Source organism: Haliotis cracherodii, unplaced genomic scaffold (assembly GCF_022045235.1).
Source record: "Haliotis cracherodii isolate W230 unplaced genomic scaffold, xgHalCrac1.p SCAF_11, whole genome shotgun sequence".
In the NCBI taxonomy this organism is placed as follows: domain Eukaryota; kingdom Metazoa; phylum Mollusca; class Gastropoda; order Lepetellida; family Haliotidae; genus Haliotis; species Haliotis cracherodii.
The window spans coordinates 959,520-966,963 of record NW_027266266.1 but is presented as its reverse complement, the minus strand read 5'-3'; the positions used below and the strand labels follow the sequence as shown (position 1 = coordinate 966,963).

The following is a 7,444-nucleotide window of genomic DNA, read 5'->3' as shown; positions in this document are numbered from 1 at the left end:
AAAACCAAGGCTTCTGATTGGTCAGATTTCGATCCGGTTTTTATCGGGGTGTGCATTTCGATCCTGTTTTGTTTTTTTCTTCATCCTACAGACAACATAACACTGGTATTGGTTCAACTTTTTTTAATCCCCCTGATCACATGAACAAACATAACAAAACAAAAGTCACAGGATGAAGGGGGGACATCCCTGTGATTTTTGTGAACACGAGGGTGACCACGGGGGTGACCACGAGGGTATGAACGTCTGTACACTTTGAAAAAAAAGTAACTTTGTCACTTGGGATGAACAAGACACTCGACTCTTCTCTTCCGTGCTTCTTGGGACACCAAACGTCTGTATTTTTCGTTCACCTCTCCATCAGGACAAAACAGGCACAAATATTCGCAGGGGACTTTGGCGTGCTTCAGTTGTTCTTTCCAGGGTTTGTCTGTGGCTTCCTATTGGCAGAGTGTCACACCACAGCAATAACAGATAACACGGTCACCTTGTCCTGGATAGAAATAGCCACCCATGGCCATGTCATAAGGGGTCTGGGTCATCTGTTTAGGCCACGTTTGAAAAGATCTCAGACGTTCTTGAAATGAATCATATCATAGTTGGGATGAGAAGGATGACACATGGTGTAAGAAGGAAAAGGTCCCTCCAGAATGTCACTAAGTCGCCATGTGTCGTCCATCAAGAGTGTGTCGTCCATAAAGAGTGGGCGTTTTCTCGCTTCTTGTTCTCCCGCCTTTTCAGACACCCACTTGGAATCGGTGACAACATCTCGGGAGGATGACATGACATTCATGGAACGTCTTTGCTCCGTGATGACTGTGACTTCACTGAAAGAAGGTCTGAGGGTTCGCTTGCTTTTATAAAACTCTCCACCCTACCCCCTTCAACAGAAGGTCATGACCTTTGCCTCCAACTCTTCCACCTCCTCCACCTCATCACGTGACGTCATCCCGTGTTTGGCCTGACTGACACACGGCATGATACATGACATGACACATGACATGACATGGCACACGGTGGTAGTGGTGATGTGTACTTAAATGACAGACACCAGGCAGCTGATCTTTCAAGCATGGCCTTTCTCTTTTATCTATTTTTTGTTATTCTTTACTTTTTTCTTCACTTTTACAACGATCATGTGTACTGACATGACAGACGCACAGACAGACAGACAGACAGACAGACAACGTAGACGACATCTCAACTCAACCTCTACCGTCGTTTCGGCACTCTATTGGAGTTGAGATCAATCAAGACACAAAGAGTCAGTTCAATCAATCACTGTTAAATAATGAACAACAACCACAACCAGATACATAAGAAATACGAAAAGACAATGGAGGAGGGAGTGCTTTGCATGTCCATACAACAACAACAATAACGCGACAACGTTTCCTCTTCTATCTTCAAGCTCTTCGAGTGAAGATGGGGTCACCCTAAGATGTGGTCCTCCATCCTACTGTCCCAAACAGATCCCACACATGTGAGAGGTCCATCAGTTAAACACGTACAGTCTATGGCCTCCATCTAACAGGCATGACACATCACTTGACCACTGTTGTAGCTTATGTATCTTAACATGTTGTTGTTGTGTCGGCAGGCACACCATTCACGTTATCTTCAAGCTCTTCGACCATAAGATGTGGTCCTCCGTCAAACAGTCCAAAACAGGTCCCAACCATGTTTGGTCCTCAGTAGAACAGGTACAGTCTATGGCCTCCCTGAAACAGACATGACATATTACTTGACCACTGTTGCAGCTTATGTATCTCAACATGTTGTTGTGTCGGCAGGTGCTACATTCGCGTTGTAGGGGAGGGGATTGCCTAAAAGTCGGGCCAAGAAATGTCGGATAATACTAAAAATGGATTGCAGAATACTAAAACGAAACGCGCATATCTAGGCAGATCTCAAATGTCCACAAACGTATAGTTTTGCTCATTTAATTGAGTTTGAATAAAAATGCACCTTCAAAAATGTAATAAACTGATGATTATGACTACATACCGTGAGTCTTGTAGAAAAGTCAGTGTCTTGACTGCGTGTATTCTTTGATTAGAATGCTTCTCACCGACCTTGGCGTGTAGGGGTGTGATGTCCTGGGCAGGAAACGACAGTGTTTTGACTACTCTTCTTTTATTAATTAACGTGTTTAGCATCCCTAATTAACCTTTACTAATTCGTGTTAAACCAACACAGGATGTTTTCTGGAAGTGGATGTTCGCGAATGTCAAAGGACTGACACGACACGTGTTAATAACTGTCCAAGCACTTCTAAAGTTCGTAACATATTTTATATCTAAAGATTAGCATTATATCTAATTATATACCACTTTATTGTCTCATATTTCAGTAGTTAAAGAAAACACAAAGCTCAAAGTGAAGCCTTTTACACTCTACATTCTCAACATAGTCGCTATCAGAAGAGTTTGGCTTGTGTTGGGTCCGACTTGGCCCGGGCTGTCAAAATGCACTTTAAACACACAAATGTATCATCAAATGTCTTTAAATCTATAGACTAGCATTATATCTACCTATATACAACTTTATAATGTCACAGTACATCGTATTTAAAGAAAACTGATCCGTTAAAGTCAAACACTTTTCCTGTATTTTCTTAAGAAAATCTCTGTCTGAAGTGTTGGGTCCAACTTGGCCCGGGCTGTCAAAATCAACTTAAACCTCACAGATGTATATTCAAATGTATTCACATCTATAGATTACTATTATATCTACCTAAATACCACTTTATAGTGTCTCAGAACGCTGTACTTAAAAAAAACAAGGTGCTCAAAGTGAAGCCCTTTTCCCTCTACTTTCTCAACATAGTCTCTATCAAAAGTGTTTGGCTTGTGTAGGGTCCGACTTGGCCCGGACGGTCAAAATCTACTTTAAACACACATATGTATCTTCAAATGTATTTACATATTATAGACTAGTGTCATATCTACCTATACACTACTATATAATGTCACAGTTTATCGCATTTAAAGACAACTGGGCCGTTAAAGTCAAGCACTTTTACTGTATTTTCTTAAGAAAATCTGTTAAAAGTGTTGGGTCTGACTTGGCCCGGGCTGTCAAAATCAACTTAAACCTCACAGATGGATCTTCAAATTTGTTAACATTTATAGATTAGTATTAAATCTACCTATATACCACTTTATAATGTCACGGTACATCGTATTTAAAGAAAACCAGGTGCTCAAAGTGAAGCATTTTTACTATATTTTATTAAGAAAATCTGTGTCAGAAGTATTGGGTCCGACTTGGCCCGGGCTGTCAAAATCAACTTAAACCTCACAGATGTATCATCAAATGGATTCACATCTATAGATAATTATTTTATCTACCGAAATACCACTTTATAATGTCACAGTACATCGTATTGAAAGAAAACAAGGTGCTCAAAGTGAAGCCCTTTTCCCTCTACATTCTCAACATAGTCTCTATCAAAAGTGTTTGTCTTGTGTTCGGTCCGACACGGCCCGGGATGTCACAATCAACTTTAAACAGACAGATGCATCATCACATGTGTTAACATCTATAGATTAATTTTTTATCTACATATATACCACTTTATAATGTCACAGTACATCGTATTTAAAGAAAACTGGTCCGTTAAAGTCAAACACTTTTACTGTATTTGCTTAAGAAAATCTCTGTCAGAAGTGTTGGGTCCGACTTGGCCCGGGCTGTCAAAATCAATTTTAAACACACAGATGTTTCATCAAATGTGTTTACATCTATAGACTAGCATTATACCTACCTATATACCACTTTATAGTGTCTCAAGTCGCTGTATATAAAGAAAACATGGTTCTCAAAGTGAAGCCCTTTTCCCTCTACATTCTCAACATAGTCTCTATCAAAAGTGTTTGGCTTGTGTTGGGTCCGACTTGGTCCGGGCTGTCAAAATCAACTTTAAACACATAGATGTATCATCAAATCTGTTTACATCTATAGATTAGTATTTTATCTACCTATATACCACTTTATAATGTCACAGTACATCGTTTGTATAGAAAACTGGTCCGTTAAAGTGAAACACTTTTCCTGTATTTTCTTAAGAGGATCTCTGTCAGAAGTGTTGGGTCCGACTTGGCCCGGGCTGTCATAATCAACTTTGACCTAACAGATGAATATTCAAATGTATTCACATCTATAAACGAGTTTAATACCTACCTATATACCACTTTAAAGAGTCTCAAATCGCGGTTTTTAAAGAAAACAAGGTGCTCAAAGTGAAGCCCTTTTCTCTCTACATTCTCAACATAGTCTCTATCAAAAGTGTTTGGCTTGTGCTCGGTCCGACTTGTCCCGGGCTGTCAAAATCAATTATACACACAGGTGTATCATCAAATGTGTTAATATCTGTAGCTTAGTGTTGTATTTACCTATAAAACACTATATAATGTCACAGTACATCGTATTTAAAGAAAACTTGCTGCTCAACGTGAAGCCCTTTCCCCTCTACATTCTCAACATAGTCTCTATCAAAAGTGTTTGTCTTGTGGTGGGTCCGACTTGGCCCAGGCTGTCAAAATCAACTTTAAACACACAGATGTATCATCAATGTAGAGGGAAAAGGGCTTCACTTTGAGCACCAAGTTTTCTTTACATACCGCGATCTGAGACACTATAAAGTGGTATATAGGCAGATATCATATCATTTTCTCTTGGAACATCTATAAGATGTACAGCTACATGTATTTACCAAAAGAAAGAATCTACGTTTTTACTTCATTATATAAACATTCACTCATTGAACATCTCCAACAGTTTTGTCCATGTTGAGATCCACTGAAATGGTTAGTTCACTTGTTACATTTATATAGTACAGAACGATATTTGTGATTAAATATGATTGTGATTAGGTGCTTATAAAGAGATATTTAGGTAGATATAATACTAATCTATTGGTGTGAATCCATTTCATGTTACATCTGTGAGGTTTAAGTTGATTTTGAGAGCCCGGGCCAAGTCGGACCCAACACTTGTGAGACTGTTGAGAGTATGGGGAGAAGAGGTCTACTTTAACCAACGTGTCTGCTTTATACAGGATGAACAGTGACATTATTAAGTGGTATTTACATAGATATAGTACTATCCTATAAATATAAACGCTATGCCGACAGATGGAAATTTGTATCGCGATAGCTAGAAGTATTTGATGCGTTTCAAATCTTATTTCGTTTAACGATTGCTCTTTTACATGTTACCTAGATCAGCGACGCTTACACACAGCTCCACTTTCTGGATTTCAACCGATTTACTCCGAAATACCTAATTATGTTTCACGTTTTTGGTTGGTGATTGTTCATTAATGTCATGTGTGTATGTTGCATCAATAATATGTAGGTATGATCGCCGATAATGAAGTAATTAGCCAATAACACTTTGGCCCGTCTTGGCTCGGCCCGGCCCGACTTTTAGGCAATGCCGTAAGGGAGTGAGCTGAGCTTCTCCATAAGGATCGTCGTCAACGTTGTCATCATCATCATCGTCGCAAACCATGGGCATACCTGAGGAGAAGACATCTTTCTGTGATGCTGGTGACCAAGAAGCATCAAGCAGGGTGGGTGTGTCCAGATCCATGGAAGGGAGAGTTGCCAGCTTGAGCGCTTCATGATCATCACTGTCACCAGTCGTCATCATCACAGGTGCATTCGGTGAATAGGTTGGCTCCCGAGGGGTTTGTTCCCACCACTGTTCTATCACGGACTGGGCTGAACTGACATCAGGGGTCTTGTAAATCATAGGACAGAGTCAATCATATGAATAGTCATACTCACTATCAACATCGACATCATCATCATCATCACATCAAGAATGACTGAGACAAAGAAGAGCATGGTACTTACAGTTGTTCTTGATGAGAGATCTTCAGAGACAATTTCTTCCATGGTCGTCTTTTTGCAGGCGCTGCAGGTGTTGCAGGTTTCAAAAAGGATGTCCCCTTCGTTTCGCTGTCTGCTGCTGCTGCTGCTGCTGCTGTGGTGGTGGTAGTGGCGGCTGCTGCTGCTGCTGTTGGTTTGCTTGTTTTTTTCTTCTGGGTCTTCTTTATCGTTTTCTTGGGTGCTACTTTCTTGGGGTCCTTCGATTGCCTTATCCTCGAACGTATCATGTCGCACATCAATTCGTCGGCCTTCGCACGTAACTTGACGTATACGTTGTCGGTCTTTATCTTCGCACACATCACGTCGTACACTTCACCCCACAGTTCAGCAGTCATTTCACCGCTCCCATCTCCATTCGCTTGACCATTCTGTTGTTGTGTTTTCTTTCCAAGTCTTCACGGATGTGTGTCAATACTTGATGGTACTCTCTCCAAACACGTGTTTCTTCCAGATAAAACGCCAACAACCAACACAACGTGAGGAACATCAATCAGTGGGACGATGTTGTTGCTTGGTCCGTTCAGTGAAAAGTGATGACCGGAGAGCGTTGGTCGTATGAAAAGGCACAGAGGCTCTGCTTTCTGATTGGTCCATTCTGGTGCCTGACTTTCACTTCAATTTTTCCATGCTGGACCGACTCTTGTGTTTCTTTTCCATAGGGTTAGGCTTGTAGCGTGAGAGAGAAAGCACAACCTCGTTTCGACCAATCAGAGCCCACCATGACCTGAGCGTGGCCTCTGATTGGTCGACAACCCAGGCTTCTGATTGGTCAGATTTCTATCCGTTTTTTTTCTGTAGGGGTTCATGTCGATTCAGTTTCGATCCGTTGTGACACCCTGATGGAATGACATATTTATAGAAAGTCGTCTCTGTACCCAAAGGGGAGCGTGTCGCTTGTCGTACACGGTATGATAGTCTTGTCGGGTGGGTTGGGTCACAAGAGTGTTTTCGTACCAAAGTCCTTTTTAAATGATGAGATGAGGGTAATCCAAACTGATTTTCTCCCCCTCTTTCCCGGACCATTGTCCCAGTATCAGCCCTTTCATGGTGTCAACAAAGATGTTGTTGGTTTCTGTAATTCAAAGTGAACCTCCTGTCACAAACGTCTTGATGGTGTTTGCGTCCAGTTCGTCTGTAAACTCCCCCAACGAATGGCCCAGCTCTGGATTCACGTCTTGGGGTCGATGAATGTAAATGACGCTGTCCGTGTCAAAGTACAAGACCCTGCGACCCACCAAGGCAAAGGTCTCGTACAGCTTGAGACGTGCTTGGGCGGTGACCCAAGCAGCGATGGCGACATTGAAATGAGTATGAGGGGTTTGGAATTCTTTCCTCTGGGTATAGGTGACTTCCACCATCTGTTCATTGACAACGGTAACATCCTCGATTGTAAATTGCGTTCATCCCTCCACAAGGTAAAGTATTGTACAGGATCGTTCATATAGATATTCTGACTGTAGTCTAATCATTGTCCAAACTTGTCCCAGAGCGAATTCAGTTGCATCTTGGCAATTGTGCGACGTCCTGGTTTTCTTTGGATGTGG

At 41.4% G+C, this 7,444-nt stretch overlaps 1 pseudogene; it reads right to left on the bottom strand.

Annotated features, from left to right (window-relative positions):
- Positions 1-275: 275 nt before the first annotated feature.
- LOC139455992 (uncharacterized) lies at positions 276-6,235 on the bottom strand (annotated as a pseudogene).
- Positions 6,236-7,444: the final 1,209 nt, after the last annotated feature.